The sequence below is a fragment of the Peromyscus eremicus genome, chromosome 4 (assembly GCF_949786415.1).
Source record: "Peromyscus eremicus chromosome 4, PerEre_H2_v1, whole genome shotgun sequence".
NCBI lineage: Eukaryota > Metazoa > Chordata > Mammalia > Rodentia > Cricetidae > Peromyscus > Peromyscus eremicus.
The window spans coordinates 7,976,317-7,994,239 of record NC_081419.1 but is presented as its reverse complement, the minus strand read 5'-3'; the positions used below and the strand labels follow the sequence as shown (position 1 = coordinate 7,994,239).

General features: G+C 46.2%; 1 long non-coding RNA gene across 2 annotated transcripts in view; it reads right to left on the bottom strand.

The window, feature by feature from the left end:
* Nucleotides 1–730: 730 nt before the first annotated feature.
* LOC131908948 (uncharacterized) overlaps nt 731–17,923 on the bottom strand; it is a 44,136-nt gene continuing 26,943 nt past the window's right edge. For both annotated transcript variants that reach the window (XR_009378690.1, XR_009378689.1), the window contains exons 3-4: nt 4,684–5,022; nt 731–870 (exon numbers count right to left, since the gene is read on the bottom strand). This is a non-coding gene — a long non-coding RNA (uncharacterized LOC131908948). The remainder of the gene's footprint in view (nt 871–4,683; nt 5,023–17,923) is intronic.

Sequence of the window (17,923 nt, the reverse complement as noted above, 5' to 3'; positions counted from 1 at the left end):
TTCATACGGGTTTGCTTTATCATCTGATGTCCTGCAGTCTCCGCTGAAGGACTCCCTTCCTCCATGATCCCCTTCACACTCTGTCTTTTCATCACTTGAAGACTTGCATTTTCAAAGCACCTACTTGTGTAGGTAAAAGAACAAACAGAACTGTTCCTTCCGCATCTCGCCATCACATCCACAAGCCTCTACCCCGTGAGTTGCAGTGTAGGGGTTCCATGATTCTGAGATGTCTACCCTCACCTCTCCACATTGCTGGTAAAGTCCCCAGCTGCTTCCTGTCTGCCTGCAGCACACAGGGGCAGTCACCATGTAACTGGGGTGGGGCAGCATCCAACGAGGTGTGCAAGATTAACATGGTTCCTGGACGCCCAGAGGAAACATGCAGGAGAAATGCCCTTTAGCTCTCTTTAGTGTCTGCAAGTCTTTAACCAGTGTCTGATGGGCTGAGGAGGGCCAAGTGAAGGCAGATATAGACAGACCAAGATACCTGAGGGAAGCTTGTCCTGGGTTCAGGAGGCCTGTGTGGGGGCCAATACTCTGCTCGGAAGGGGCTCTGGGCAGTGGTCCTTGTCTTCCGTATCTTATGAGATGAACGTTGCAATGCTGTTTGACGTGAGTTTGACTGAGGGGTGGGATGTGGACTGGGGCTCAGGACATATCGTAATGCTGCAGCAATGACCTGGAGATGTCCTCCTGGGTGTCAGGGAAGGAGAACAGCACAGATGGTGAAGTCTAAGACACTTGAGTATTCAGTGACTTGGGGATCATGCAAAACCAAGATGCCCTGGGACATCGTTGTCCTCAGGATGGCCATAGAAACTCTGCTCATGGCTTGGGGCTGGTGGGCTGAGCACACTTGGATCCCATCTAGAGAAAGAATTAGAGAAAGTGAGAAGAGATGATGCCCCAAGGTGAAGAGAAGGAGGAGTTGTGGGGTGGAGGAGATAGGGATGGGATGGACAAAGGAAAAGAGAGAGCATGTGAGCAGTTAGCACGGGAGCAAGTTGGAATTGAAAGGCGTCTGGCAACCTTGCATTGCCTAGGAAATGATATTAACATTTTATTATTGTAAGGTGAGCTTTTTAAAACGGAATTTTAAATGTTACCCTGCTGTTCGGGAACACAAAAACCTTTAATTTTATGCAAATGAACAGCAAGGCGCTGAGCGCTTAATGTAAACGAACACTTTCTTTGTAGGAGAGGTTGGAAGGGAGAGGGGAAAAAAATTCCCCAGGATTCTTTAATTGCTGTCTGAAATTATGTAAATCCCAGCATCAGGCAGAACACAATTACCCCGCGGCCCTCCCTGCCAGCGCCGCTAATGTCTAACAAAATATCGGTGGGTGACATTTAGACGGGGCAATGCAAATGAGAATTAATTTTTTCCAAGACAAAGGGCAGCTGAAAGATCAGCTCATTCATATACAGGAGCTAAGAGAGCTCACAAACGCTGGGGGTGGGGTAGAGAATGCCCCCCCACCCCAAGCAGGGGTACCTACCCTCTTGGGCTGGAGTCCCTAGAACACTGGCCACCTGGAGCCTCAGGTTACTAACCCTTTGGTTGCATTCCCAAGCAGTTTTTCATAGAAATTGGGTTAACACATGTAAATAGTCATTTTAAAAATATATGTTCCTGCTCACGTAGGTGACCTGGCCTAAACTAGGCTGTCTATACTTCCACAAACGTATTGCTTGCTCAGGGCAGTGTTGAAGGTGCTCAGGGGAACTTAGATGAGGTGTGGGGGATGTTCTGGTTCCTCAGCCAGAGGTGCAAAGGCTGATGGTAAACTCTGGAGGAAGAGCTGTGTCAGGGACAGAAGGTGGGTTGCTGGTTTTGTTTCTTTTATTCTTCCATTCAGTTTTCCCCCTCCCTCCACCCTTTCCTCCATGTTCTTTCCACTTAAGAAAACATTTTTCACTTTTTAAAAATTGGTTTTAGCAAAGTAGACTTGCCAGAGAAACCCAGAGCCCCGATTTACCCCTCACCCACATCCTTCTCTCGGCCCGGAACCTCCTCACACAAAGCCAGCTCCTGCCCATCACCCTCAGGTCTCAGCAGACACCTCTCTTCCTGCAAAGAGCCATCCCTACCCCCTCCCCAGTGACCTTGACTTTCCAGTATATTCCAAAGAGGTCAAGATCTCCTCTGCTCATAGGCTAAATCTCAGGCCCCGTCCTGCTTGGCCCTCTGACTCAGGATTCTGGAACTTTCCAGGTCCTTGCCCAGTAAATGCTTCTGGATTCCATGCATAAGGGAATGTCCTAGGAGCCTCTGGAGGTCAAGGTGAGCATAATGGTTCACGCCCAGAAAAAGGTGAACCAGAAAAAGGTGAACCAGAAGTTCATAATGATTCTAAGTGAACGCTGCAGGCTGAAAAGACACCTTGGATGGAGGGGTGGGGACTTGTTCGGAGAGGGGAGCGCCCAGGGTGTTTGTGGGTCTGGAAATCTCCCCCCTTAGCCTCTTACTCTAGTGAGACTCACACCGTAAATTCCACAGATTATTGTAACTTCATTTAGTCAAGCGCCTGAGAGTTCGAGTCTTTGCTCCTGGTTTTATTCTTGAGAACCTGCCCTCCCTCTATGCTCTCTGAAGGACGTTTTTGCATGTTCTTCATATCCGAGGTAGCCAGTCTCCTTCTAAGAACAAAACAGTATTCATCGGTAGTTATCAATTCTAAAAAGATTTTTGTCTGTACTGCTAACTTTGAAAGAATGACCTGATATTTAATCTATTCTTCTTCTTTAAAAACTCACTTTAAACGTATGTAGAATTTCTTTCCACTTCATATCTGCAAAGTGAGCTCATTCCAGCCTGCTAAAACCAGATTACAGCAATGCTTTAGAATTCTTCTGGAGCATAAAGAATTTCCTTTTTCACTTTTTAAAAGAACAACACCCACGTAATTCCCCCCAAGGTCTAAGAGGGAAAAGAACTGCCCTGGACAATCACAGAGGAAACTGACTGTAAGAACTGGTTGCCCGTGTGACAGAGAGCACAGAAGCCGGCAGGACAGTGGGGCAGGGCCCGCGGTGGCAGTCCTTACCATCTGCTGCCATGGGAGGACACAGGAATGAGGTGTGTTCCAGGGACCAAGGCAGAGATGATTGTGTAAAGACTGCACCCAGGGGAAGACAGTGGATGACAGAAATAGTCCTGGATGGGAGAGAAAGAGAAGAGAGGGGAGGAGGGGAGGAGGGAGGAGCAGAGGAGGGAGGAGGGAGAAGGGGAGGATGAAAAGAGGGGAGGAGGGAAGGAGAGAGGAGGGAAGAGGGGAGGAGGGAGAAGGTGAGGAGAGGGAGGATGAAAGGAGGGGAGGAGGGCAAGAGGGAGGAGGGAAAGAGGGAGGAGGGAAAGAGGGAGGAGGGAAAGAGGGAGGAGGGAAAGAGGGAGGAGGGAAGGAGAGAGGAGGGGAGGAAAAAAGGAGGGAAAGAGAGGAGGATGGGAGCCGGGGAGGAGGGGGAAGAAGGGGAGGAGGGAGGGTGGAAGCAAGACAACTTGATTGTCAGTCTTCTTCCTTCCTTTTGCCCTCTGACCCTGCCTGTCCCTCCCACTGGAACTGGCTCTATGGGCTGCTGATCCAGGCCTGCTCTGACTCAGAACCTAGCAGAGGGAGATGAAGAAGCCAGATTTCCTGAGACAGGCCTGTGATTCCAGTTCCACGGAAGGCTGAGGCAGGAGGACCACAAGTTCAAGGTCTGGACAACTTAGCGAGACCTTGCCTCCAATGAAAACTACGAAGGGCGGGGATCAGCTCGGTGGCAGAGCGCTGCCTAGCATGACGTGGGACTCCGCTAGGGTTCTCAATCTGGGGTCATGACCCTTTCGAGGGGCCAAACTGCCCCCTCACAGGGGTGCCAATGAGCATCAGAAAACACAGATATTTACATTATAATTCATAGCAGAAGCAAAATTACAGTTATGAAGTAGCAATGAAATAATTTTATGGTTGGAGGTCACCACAGCATGAGAACTGTATTAAAGGGTCACAGTGTTAGGGAGATTGAGAACCACTGTTCTAGGCTCGGTCCCAGATATAAAGGAGAAAAACAGATTAGGTAAAGAGATGTGAACCATGAACTGTGAATGAGGACGGCATGGTGGCTGCCAAAGTCCCACACCACGCGGATCACCCGGACAACACTGCGGCTTCCTGAGCAATCTCACATACCCCAAAGAGAGACTAGCACTCGGGGTGCCCCTGGAGGGTCCCATGACAAGAATTCATGCCAGATTGTCAAACTGGAATTTGAGGGTCTTCAAAACCAATGATGAGCTTACAGAAGACACATGAGATGGAGTGACATGCCAGGAGACACCACAGGACACATCAGCACATCCTGGCCACTTTCCTTAGCAAATAATCTGGGGGAGGGATGAGGGCACTGTCGTGGTCAGGGTCTCTATTCCTGTGATGAAACACCATGACAAAAGCAACCTGGAGAGGAAAGGCTTTATCTGGCTTACATATCACAGTCCACCAGGAAACCCAGTTCAGAAACTCACGCAGGGCAGGACCCTGGAGGCCATGGAGGGGAGCTGCTTAATGGCTTGCTCCTCATGGCTTGTTCAGCCTGCTTTTTTATAGAACCCAGGGCCACCAGCCCAGGGATGGCACCACCCACAGTGGGCTGGGCCCTGCCCCATCAATCACTAATTAAGAGCATGAAATGCCTTACCGGCTTGTCTACAACACGATCTTATGGAGGCATTTTCTCAATTGAGGTTCCCTTCTCTCTGACGACTCTAGCTTGTGTCAAGGTGACATAAAACTGTCCAGCAAAGAGTACTTAAAGACCCAAACAGTTGCTTAGATCTTGGTCAAATAATTCAACTGTGAAAAACCCTGTGTGAAATCAGGAAAACTTCAGCATTAACTGGGTCTCTGATGGCACCAAGGCATTGTGGGTTTCGGGGTGTCACAAGTCATCTTCATGTTCTGTCTTTACCTACAGAGTTCTTTGCCGTCAGAGTGATGCGGTGTCTGGGGTCTGTTTCAGAATAGACCCATTGGAAGGCTGGAAGAACAAAGAGAAGAGTCGATGTCAGAAACATTGAGTAATAACCACATGGAGGTAACAGGTACTGTTCTCGTTGCTTTAGGGCATTGCTGGAGTTTTCTATAATAAAAGGTTTCAAAAATAACAGCTCAAACTAACTTAGCAATTTTAGGGGGAGGAAATATGAATCAGAAAACACAGATATTTAGTCTTATTTCTGGGCCAGCAAAATGGCTCAAAGAGAAAAAGGCACTTGCTGCCAAGCCCAGCAACGTGTGCTCAGTCCCTGGGACCCTCAGGGTAAAGGAAGGAAAGAATGGACTCTTGCAAGTTGTTCACTGACTTCCACATGTACTCTGTGGTTCACACACATGCTCGTATCACGAGCGCGCGCACACGCATACACACACACACACACACACACACACACACACGCACACACATTCGGGGCGGGTAGAATAATTGTAATAAAACTTTAAAAATATTTATGACCAAAGTAAACAAGTAAATATGATTCCTGTACCTTGAGGAGGCTAGAGTGTAGTGTTGTGTTTTTAGAAATCTCCCTTAAAAACACTATGTGAGAGACAGTGGGTCTTGGGGAATGCCTCAGACAGTAAAGTGCTTATCCATGCAGGCATGAAGACCCCAGTTTTGATCCCCAGCACCCTAATAGAAGCAGGGTGTGGTGATGCTTGTAATCTCAATTGGGGGGCAGGGTAGAGACAGGAGGATCTGTGGAGCTTGCTGGCTAGCTGGTGACGGCGTGGATGAATTCCCAGAGACTCATATATTTATTTGAACACTTCGTCCCCCAGATGGTGGTGCTGTTTGGGAGGTTTAGGAGGTGTGGCTTTGCTGGAGGAGGTGTGCGTGGGGGGTGGGGTGGGTGAGGGTTGTTAGTTTAAAGAGTTGAAACTCTTCTAGTTTCCCTCTTGTTCATTCTTGAAGTTGAGAATGTGAGCTCTCAACTTGCTGATCAAGCTGCCATGCCTCCCTGCCATGAATGTGAGGACTCTTACCCCTCTGGAACCGCGGGTCTAAACAACCCTTCCTTCTATAAGCTGCTTGGTGACGCTGTTTTATCACAGGAATAGAAAAATAACTGATACACAAGCCTCACCTGATTGACAAGTTCCAGGTCCTAGTGAGAGATTCTGACTCAAAAAAACAAGGTGGATAGCTTCTGAGGAACAATATTCAATGCTGACCTCTAACCTTCACACACACACATGCACATGGACATACACCCGCATGCACACATCTACACACCACACACACACACACACAGAGTTAATATACTAGTTACAAAATTAAACAACTTTCTTCTATACACAATAATATCTATAGAATCTATAAATGAAAACTCATCCATAAAAATTGCCAATAAGATATAATAACTGAAAAAGTTTTAAAAGAAACTTGTAGAACCTATGCGAAGAAAATACTACAAAGTGGGTCTAGAGACACAGCTTCGTGTTTAACAGCACATGCCATTCCTGTAGAAAACGAGACTTTGGCTCCCAGCACTCACACTGCTCAGCTCAAAACCCTCTAACTCCAGTTCCAGGGGATCTGTGTGGCTTGTGTGTGTCAACTTGACACAAACTAGTATCACCCGGGAAGAGGGAACTTCAATTAAGGTGTCGCCTCCATCAGACTGGCCTGTAAGCATGTCTGTGAATCATTTTCTTGGTTAACGATTGATGTGGGAGGGTCCAGCCCACTGTGGGTGGGGCCATCCCTGGGCTGCTGGTCCTGGGTCTATAAGAAAGCAGGCTGAGAGAACCAAGGGGATCAAGCCAGTAAGCAGCGTCCTCCATGGCCTCTGCTTCAGTTCCTGCCTCCACAATCCTGCCTTGAGTCCCCACCCTGACTGCCTTTCATGATGTACGGTGATCAGGATATGTAAACCAAACAAATCCTTTTGATCATGATGTTTATCACAGCAACAGAAAGCAACCCAGGACTGTGGGCGCTTTAGATCTAAGCATTACCACCATCAGCCTTCTTCTGATGACCAGAAAAATAAAAAAAAAGAAAGAAAGAAAGAAAGAAAGAAAGAAAGAAAGAAAGAAAGAAAGAAAGAAAGAAAGAAAGAAAGAAAAGAGTACAATTCCCCCTCAGAACCCCAAACTATCAGCTCCTCAGCCAAAGAACTAGAGACTGGTCTGAGGTTTCAGGTCCCATCAGCTGTCTTTGGAGGGAGGCAGCTGTTACTCTGCCTCAGTTTCTCTTCCTGATGCTGTGAGCAAACACTCTGACAAAAGCACCTTAAGGGAGACAGGGTTGGCTTCGGTCACCGTTCCAGAGGGACACAGCCCCTCGTGGTAGAGAAGACATGGTGGCCGGCCGGAAAGGCGCAGGCACAGAGCTGTCTGCTCACATTGCATCTGCACTCAGGAAGCACAGAACCAACAGGAAGTGGGTCCTGCCTATAAAGCCTCGAGGCCCACCCCTCCCTGTGACTCACTTCCTGTAGGAAGGTCCCACTTCCTAAAGGTTCCACAATCTTCCCAAATGGCACTGCCAGCTGGGGACCAAGTGTCCAGACACATAGCCTATGGGGTATGTCTTACATTTAAACCACAGCTTACTCAAACCACAGACACCACCAGTGGGTAAACTGAGTATGAGTCCACTTAAAAAGCACAGAAAACACATCAAGAAACAGTGTACCCTGCATGGGTGGATGCAGAAGCAGAGGCAGACAGAATCACCTGCACACTTAGAAGCAGAATATAATGTGAAGGAATGAGACATTATCAAAACTTAAAAGGCAGATAAAAGGAATCACAAAAAAAACTTAAGGAAATAAAAATGTAATTGACCTGGGAAATTCAATGAGTGGAGTAATACAGATTAGACATGGCCAGAGTAAAGAATAATGACCTGGGAGACAGAGCCGAACAAATTACCCAGGACGAAGCAGGGAGAGGAAGGAAATGGGGGACATAAAATAAAAGCCGTTACATATTGAGAATAGAGATATTATGTCTAAAAATGTGTAACCTTCAAAGTGCCAGAAGGGGACAATCAGGAGATTAGGGAGGGCGTGCTTGAGGAGAGAGTGTCTATTTCACAAATACTTAGACTCTCAGAGTCTGGAAAACCATATTCCAGAAAAATCAGAAGAAATCTATAATAAAATCAAGGGATGGAGACTTCAGACATGGCTTGGCTGGGAGTGTGCTCGCAGGAGCAGGGCCAGGATTCTGGGGTTCCATCCCCAGCACCACAGACTGGAAGACATCTGAGAAACACACAAACAGCAATGTGAAAAAGCAGCCGCAGAGAAAAATCAGGTGGCCCACGTGACAATGGCAGCTGGTGTCTTTACCACAGCCACCTTGGGGCCCAGGAGACAACTTTAGCACAAGGAGTCTAGATTTGAATTCGTGTCTGTCTGTACACAAATTGTGTGTGTGTGTGTGTGTGTGTGTGTGTGCGCGCGCGCGCGCGCGCGCGCGCGCGCACACGCACACATACATGTGCAGAACAAGAACATAAAAAGGAAACAGCCTGGAGGAAGAGGGGATAACATGCATGTAACATGAGAGTGGAGGGGGAAACCAGGCAAGAGTGTAGGGGGAAGAACAAGGGTAACATATGACATACAGACATGAACACACCATATGTGACCTGTAGCTAAAGTTTTTCTGCCTGGCCCACAGTCAGGACAAATCTCTCTCACTTGTCAGTGTTTTATTTATTGACTAATCAGCAACACATGTGACATACAGAACATCCCACAGCACTTCCCCTATTTTTTTTTCAAAAAGGAAGGTTTTAACCTTAAAGTAAAATTACATATAATTTGGGAATTTGGGCATAGCTTCTCTTACTACTTCCTGCTGGAGGGGGGCACTGTATCTTATGGGGATACAAACAAAATTTTAGAATTATGAAATAGTCCATGAGGGTGTATCGTCTGAGTCAGTTGCCTTCAAATCATTCTGGATGTTGGATCATCTGGGCCATGGTGTCATCGGAGACCTTTCAGGGGGTCTTGGCTGGTCAAACCTGATGTATCTTAATCTGGAACAAACCCATAGCCTCTGGCTTTCTGTAGAAACAAAAGCAGAGACTCCTTTCCAAAGCAACATATCCTTACATCCAAATTTTGAAGTCAAGGTACCTTTAAAATATACATTTTGGCATAACTCAACAGCTTTTACAATCAAATGTTTTTCTGCAGTTAAAAATCCCAAAGACAACACAATCCAGATTCTCTGTGTAATACTCATCTTCACGTGGCTTATTTTTTATATTAATTTTACTGTCTCTTTAAAGACTTTATTTTTTAAAACTATGTATTTGTTTCTATAACTCTATATATCACCTTTTTTATCTCTTTCAAGCCTATGTATATTTTAGACACATTGTAAACTATTACATCTGAATCTGTCTTATTGTGAATCTATTGCTTTAAACTGCAGCAGCTGTGGCTGCTGGCTCAGCCCACCTCAGCTTCCCAACATGGCTACATTTACCACCAGCTCTGGGAGCTATCGGGGGTCTATGCTTTTATCCAAGCAGCATGTAGTCCAGAAACCTTTTTTTTTGTTTTGTACCTGCAAAGGCTAAACCCACCATGCAGCTTAATGTGCCACTTGTAGAGGCCTCATTCCCGCCATACTGCAGGTCGAGCACACACGCTAGGAACCCACAAGTAGCTCAAACCAGCAGCTGCCGCTCATTTGAGAGAGACTATTAGGAACTGTTTTTAGCTCCATTTTAGAATCTTTTTTTCTCAGTTTTTAGGTGGAAACTCTTGCCACCATGTTGGACGCCATTTGTAGCTAAAGTTTTTCTGCCTGGCCCACAGTCAGGACAAATCTCTCTCACCTGTCAGTCCCACAGCCGCTCAGACCCAACCAAGTAAACACAGAGACTTATATTGGTTGCAAACTGTATGGCCATGGCAGGCTTCTTGCTAACTGTTCTTACAGCTTCAATTAATCCATTTCCATAAATCTATACCTTGCCACGTGGCTCGTGGCTTACCAGCATCTTCACATGCTGTTTGTCATCGTGGCAGCTGGCAGTGTCTCTCTGACTCAGCCTTCCACTTCCCAGCTTTATTCTCCTCCTTGTCCCGCCCATACTTCCTGCCTAGCCAATGGCCAATCAGTGTTTTATTTATTGACTAATCAGCAACACATGTGACATACAGAACATCCCACAGCAGTGACCTGTCATTTTGTATGCTGATTTAACCACAGCATTATAGAGGCATGCTGCTCGCAAAGCTTAGATGATTTTTATTAGAATTTCACTCAATTTTCAGCAGTAAAATATATATTTACCTTAAAAAGAAAGAAAATGGGTTGGCCTCTGGCATCCACTCACATGGTAGAGAACAACTCCCAAAAGCTGTCCTCTGACCTCCACAGGTCCACACGGCACATGCACACAAAACACATAGATATAATTTTTTAAAAGGAAGAAAGAAAATGGCAACCAGGCATAATGATGGATGTCTGTAATCCCAGTGCTGTCTCAGGCAGCTGAGGCAGGAAGACACAGCATTCAAGGACAGCCTGGGCTATGTGTGGGAACTTAACTAAAACAAATAAACAAGCAAAAAAGGAAATAAATAAAATGACCCGGGGGGGGGGGATGTCTGAAAGAAAGGATATATAGATAGAAATAAAGAAGAGATAGTCTGGTAAACACATCAGTGTCTCTAGATAAACATTAATCACAGAAAACAACAGCAGATTCATGGTATTGAATACTGATGCCATGTCCATCCGGTAGGATTGTCAAAGACCTGCAAACACATCAGCATCTTCGTGATGTTCAGACACTAATCTGAGAATGTATTAAGCAACGCCCGTTAATTTTTATAGTCAAGCAGATGCACTGGTGTTTATGTTGAGCCTTAGGCTTGGGCTGGTCGGTTTCGCATCAATAGATTAATACATTTATCTGACCTAATATTTAAAATGTATTTTAAATCTGTTAAGGCTGCTTGGCACGGCCACATAAGTAGTCACATAAAATGATGGAACAGACTAAGGTTCCAAAATAGACTCGGGAAGACATGTGTGTGTGTGTGTGTGTGTGTGTGTGTGTCACACACACACACACATACATACATACTGGGGAGATGGTTCAGGGAGTTAGAGGACTTGTTCTACAAACATGAAGACCTGGGTTCGAATCTCCAGCAACTATGTAAAAAGCTGGGTGTAGCTGTGAGTGTGTCTGTAACCCCAGCATTGGGTGGTAGAGAAAAGTGGACCCCAGGAGCTCACTGGCCAGCCAACCTCACCAAAATGGCAAGATTTCAGTTCACTGAGAGACCCTGTCTCAAGGGAATACAGCAGGGCACAACAGAACAAGACACCTGATTCCTGCTCTGGTCTCTGCCTGGGGGTGCACCTTATACACACACACACACACACACACACACACACACACACACACACGTAGTGTTGCAACAATTAACTAGCCTTTAGAGAAAACAGTCAAACCCAAACCCATAGCTTTCCAGAGCTGCTGGTTACTGGGCTGGATTTAAATCCTGTATAAAGCACGTGGTGGCATGCAAAGGCAGAGATAGGGCAATTCTTGGGGTTTGCTGGCTAGTCAGCCTAATCAGGGAGCCCCTGGCCGGTGAGAGACCCTGACTCAAAACAACAAAACACAAGGTGAACGGCTCCTGTAGAATGACACCTGAGTCTGGCCTGCGGCCTCCACACTCAAGTGCACACACCCACATAAACATGTGCACCTACACTCATATGTACCCACCCACACATATGCATACGTACATCCATACACCCATATGCACCTACACATGTTCAGCCTCACACATAAACATGCACACACATAAATAAAACCCGTGATTATCAGATGCCACAGTCTCCTCAACATTGCTGAGGCTCCTTGGCTACAGAGTGACTCCTGTGGAAACTGCTGCTCACCACTCACCCGGTAGCCAACTGTTGTGGAACAGATTGTTTACCTATGTAAAGGTGTGTTGTATTTGTTTATGCTGCATTTGTTTAATATGGTGAAGATCTGCTTCACCTTGCCTGCGTAAGGCACCTAATTGGTCTAATGAAAATCTGAACAGCCAATAGCTAGTCAGGAGAGGGAGGCAGGGCTGGAGGGCAGAGAGAATAAGTAGGAGGCAGAATCTAGGCTTGGAGAAAGAAGAGAACAAGGGAAAAAAAAAAAAAACGGAGACACCCAGGGTCAGCCAGGCCAGCCAGCTAGACAGGGAGGAAGCAGGAAAGTAGGACGTACAGAATGAAAGGTAAGAAGCCCCAAGGCAAAACATAGATGAAGAGAAACAGGTTAAGTTAAAAAGAGAGCTAGCCAGAAATGAGCATAAGCTAAGTCCGAGTATTCATAACTGATAAGAAGAGTCTCCATGTCATGATTTGTGGACTGGTGGTCCGGTCCGAGAAAGCATGCTATACCAACCTGCCCCACACGTCCTTAGCCAGCAGCTGACGTGTGTGGGTGCTAGAGGGCAATCTCAGGTGCTGTTCTCAGAAAACTGTCCACTTTATTTTGAGACAGGGTCTCTTACTGGCCTGTCAATTAGGCTCTGCTGGGACCAGCAAGGCCTTGGGCTCTGTCTTCCTCTATTTCCCTAGCACTGGGATTAAGCTACCCCAACAAGCTGTTACACAAGTGGTAGACATCGAACCCAGAACCTCATGCACACGCTAAGCAAATGCTCTACCACTGAGCCACACCCCCGCCCAGACACGGAGTCTTGACACCTTGTCGGTCTTGTACACAGTATGACTGTCTGTTTCCCTCTGTCCCCTCTCTCTGGGGCTTTGACATTTTCCATCTGGAATCACAGCACAATTTTTTTTTCAAGGTACCACTGAACATTTATGGTGTCTTGCAAATAGAATCTGCTTCCTGTTACATCTTGCAACTGGTTATGGCCAGCATGTAGGCAAAGCTATTAATTTTCAAATATGTGTCTAATATTGGATTGCTTGTTTATCTTGGAGCTTTTAGTTGGTATTTTTTGTGTTTTCTGGGTCTGTGGTTGTATAAGCTGGGCAGGATGGGGACTTCATTCTTCTCCTGTCTGGTGACTAAGTCTCTTATCTCCCCATATATTTTATTACATTAAGTGGTGGAGGGAGCTAAATAAATGTAGAAGTGGCCATATTTACTTTGTTCTTGTGTTTAGAGTGAATACCTTTATCATGGCCCTGCAAGTACAGTCCTACCATTATTTTTTTTTGTATTTTATTTTGTTTGTGAAGTGCAAGTGTGTTTGAATGCACACAAAGATATGTATGCATGTATGTGCACATAGGTATGCATGCACGTGTGTGCACATAGGTATGCATGCAGGTGTGTGCACATAGGAATGCATGTGCATCTGTGCACATGGGTATGCATGCACGTATGTGCACATGCACTTGGAAGCCAAGAGGCCAGGGCTGGGTGCCTTCCTCTAGTGCTCTCAACCACATCTTTTATTATTATTGTTATTAATTTTACTTACACATATGGATATTTTACCTACAAGTTTGTCTGTGTACCATATGTATACCTGGTGCTGGAGGAGGCCAGCAGAGGTCATTAGTTGCCCTGTGACTGGAGTTACAGAGAGCTGTGAGTCAACATGTGGATGCTAGGAATAGAACCCGGGTCCTCAGAAAAGCAATAGGTTCCCTTTAACCTATGAGCCATCTCTCCAGCCACTAACAGGGTTTTAAAATGAGTAAAGAGTGTTGAATTTGATTTGATTTCAAGTCTTGTCAGTATCCAATAAGATTATCACTTGTTTCCTTCTCTTACAATGTATTTTGCCATTCTTCCTTACATGTAAGTAATTCTTAAAATCTCGGGATGAATCAGTTGCTTTTAAAGGATGATTTTTATGAACACCAGGGTTGATTTTGGTTTATTCATTTTCAAATGAATTTCCACATTTCATTCCATCAATTAGATGGATCTGTAGCTTCATTTTTTTTTTTTTTAATTTTTACACCATCATCGTCCAGTTCTCCTAACTTCATAGATGAGCTGGGTAAGGAGGATTTAGTTCAGTCAAACTGTAAGCATGAATCTTTTCAGCTCTATGGTAACCTGGACACGTGGTGGTTTAAAGAAGAATGGCTCATATATGTTCCCAGTTGGTGGAACTGTTTGGGAAATATTAGGAGGTATGTCACTGGGGGTGACCTTTGAGGTTTCAAAAACCCACGGCATTTCGGATTAGCGCGCTCTCGCTGTCTCTCTCCCTCCCTCTCTCTTTCTTTGCCTGCTGCTTGAAGAAGAGGTTGTAAGCTCTCTGCGTCTGCTCCAGCACCGTGTCTGCCATACCTGTTGCCATGCTCCCTCCCATGATGATCATGGACTAACCCTCTGAAACTGTAAGCCAGCCCCAAATCAAATTCTTTATTTTATAAATTGCCTTGATCATGGCATCTCTTCAGAGCAATAGAGCCTAAACTAAGACAACACCAACACCCTTGTCACATCTCCACAGCAAGTAAAGTGTGTGCTCTGCCCATGGCATTGGGTTCAGCCACACAATGTGCTTAAACAATGCACTGTGGATATAGGTTTTAAGAGCAGAAGTTTAAAGTATGATAGTGCTGAGTGCTTGTCTTCCTCTCTGCCATCACCATGAGAGGGACAAACCACAGCTAAACTATTTGTTAAAACAATGATAAATTTTAACCTAGACCTGCAATTTGGACCCAAGTCCAGCCAACCCAAGATGACAGCAGCCAGTGCACATGTAACCTACAAGACATGTGACCAAAAATAAATAATGGTTGTTTCCAGCCATGCAGATGGAGGTGGCTTGTTACACAGCAATGCTCTGGTGGTAGCTGACAGATACACTAGGCAACTACTCCTCCCATTTTCTCTGTCTCAGGGTAATTTACTGTAGCCTGGAAATAGGGTCCATTTTTCTCATTTATTAGAACAGCTTGCAAGTTGTAGTCCTGGAAGTAAAAAGTTAGCCGTCTCCTAAGCAGAAAGGCCAAGCATCTGGTGGTTGATTAATCCATGATCCTGGATGCCTGAACAGTACCAATCCAATGCTGAGTTCTGGGAACAGGAGTTCTCTAGGAAGAGAAATGCTGGTCCTCAGTCTATGGTGGAATCCCAAAGAGGAAGGTTCTAAACCAGTGAAGAAATACCTGGGGAACAGGATAGATGAACTTGCCAGCAAGAGTGAGGGCAAGCATGCAAAAAGCAAAACTCCTTTCTTCCATGTCCTTTTATGTGGGCTGCCACCAGGAGGGTTTTAGTTGACTGCAGTAGTCAAGCTGACAGCAAGATCAACACCTGGGTTCTTCTGGCCATCATGCTTGCTTGGCAAGCACTCTAACCACTGAGCAATCTCCCTAGCCGGGCCCCCTGCTTTATTCTTTCCTCAATTGAAAGATACAGACTGACTGAAGAAAGTGAAGTCCCAACAACATGCTGCCCACAGGAAACTCACACACAAGTGAAGTCCTACACAGACCAATAAGGAAAAGATAGAAAAAGATACTTTGTTCAAATAGAAACTCATTGTGTGCAAAAGTAGTGTGCACATACCCCCACGTCTAAAAAAACGCATGTAAAAATAAAATTAAATTAAGGCAACACATGAACTGTTGTCTACTTGGTAAATGAAACTGCAGTAATAAGGGCTCTTGAGTGAGAGCCCTTGATTCAAAATAATAAAGTGGAGAGCAATTGAGAAAAACAACCAATGTCTTGTTACACACACACACACACACACACACACACACACACACACACAAACAAGCAACCATAAATGTGCACAGTGTGTGCAGATACTCATGTAACACAAAGCCAAAAAAACTGTAAGCTTCAAATAAAGGAAAAGATGTCAATGTGCGAGTATAACACAAAGAGAGAAGACAGCGTGGGGTGGTGTCTGCAACAGATCAGTGACTGGCTTCTGAGTACTGAGTAGCTACCTACAGAGAGGTCTGCTTAGAACCTGGGAAGCAATGGCTCATTAGCAGAGCTAAGGAGTGGGTTCCAAGGTTGGCACTCTTCGTTGAGATGCAAGAAGTTGACTGACAAAAGTCTTGCATGTGTGAGACAAGTGCCTGTCCTGTTTAGTGTGTTTTAGTATTTTGTATGCAAGCATACAAATGTGTGCACCTGTGTATACCATGTCGGCAGAGGTTAGAGGAAGGTGTCAGATGCTCTGGCACTAGAGTAACAGATGGTTGTGAATCACCATGTGCATGCTGGAAACAGAGCCTGGTATAGCAGGAATCTTAAAAGTTCTTATTAATGAAATCAAACCTGAGCCAGTTATTGGGGTGAACACTGGAAGATCAGAGAGACAGAACAAGCCACAGCTAACCTCACCTGGCCAACTTCTCAGCTGATCTTGTTTCCTCAAACTGGATGCCTCTGAGTTCTCACTTCTGAATGGCTCTCAGCTGAACTGTGCTGCTCAAAACCTAAAATCTTAACCAGCCAAATGCTTCTAGTTTCTGGTCCTCACACCTTATATACCTTTCTGCTTTCTACCATCACTCCCTGGGATTAAAGGCTCGCTTTCTGGGATTAAAGGCATGAGTCACCATGCTTGGCTGTATCCTTGAACAGATGGATTTCTGCCTCTGGAATGCTAGGACTAAAGGTGTGTGCTACCACTGCCTATCCTAAGTATCTAGTGGCTTTTCTGTTCTCTGACCCCAGATAAGTTTATTAGGGTACACAATATTTTGGGGAACACAATACCACCACAGCCTGGGTCCTCTGCAAGAGCAACAACTGCTTTTAACCAATGAGCCATCTTATCAGGCCCTGTCCTGACGAGTTTTTATCATCATCTCGATACAACCTATAGTCATCTGGCAAGAAAGAACCTTAATTGAAGAATTGCTCAGATTAGATTGACTTGGTGCCAATGTCTGAAAAAGATTGTGTTAATTGATGCGCGGGGGAGGGGGGGGGGGTTGTCCCAGGCTACTATTGGCAGCACCATCCCTAGGCAGGTGGCCCTGGGCTGGAGAAGGCTGGCTGAGGAAGCCAGAGAGTGGCCCAGCATGATTCCTGGCTCCAGGTTCCTGCTTGAGATCATGCTCTGACTTCCCTCAATTAGGACCCAGGAATGTAAGCCAAAAGACACCCTCTCCTCCCCAAGTTGCTTAGGTCACAGTGTGGTACCATGGCACAGAGAAGTAACTGGCATGGGCCTTATTGCCCAGCCATGCCCCAGCCCCACCGCTTCCTAAAACCACAATTCAAGCGATTCTTGTACACACCAAACTGCTCAAAGCCTACTCATCCAAACAGAGACTGACAAAAAGTCCCCACCACCAGACTGGCCAGCATCAGCACCTCGATAACACACCGGCTGAGTGTGAAATAACCTGGAGAAGCAGAGAATCTAGGGGGCTTAAACACACATGATCTTTTGACAGTCTGATTTCACTTTTAGTCATTTATTCCACAGAGATTCCAGCCAAATTCCACCTTGATTATGTTCAGCGGTTGCATATCAAGCATCTATCCTGTGCCAGATGCTGAAGAAGGTATGAAGCCCATGAAAGATGTCTGGCACAGCCATCTCGGCATCTCTTCACAGTCCGCCTGGCACGGCCACTCGGCATCGCTTCACAGTCCGCCTGGCACGGCCACTCGGCATCGCTTCACAGTCCGCCTGGCACGGCATCGCTTCACAGTCCGCCTGGCACAGCCGGTCGGCATCGCTTCACAGTCTGCCTGGCACAGCCGGTCGGCATCGCTTCACAGTCCGCCGGGCACGGCATCGCTTCACAGTCCGCCTGGCACGGCCACTCGGCATCGCTTCACAGTCCGCCGGGCACGGCATCGCTTCACAGTCCGCCTGGCACAGCCGGTCGGCATCGCTTCACAGTCCGCCTGGCACGGCCATCTCGGCATCGCTTCACAGTCCGCCTGGCACGGCCACTCG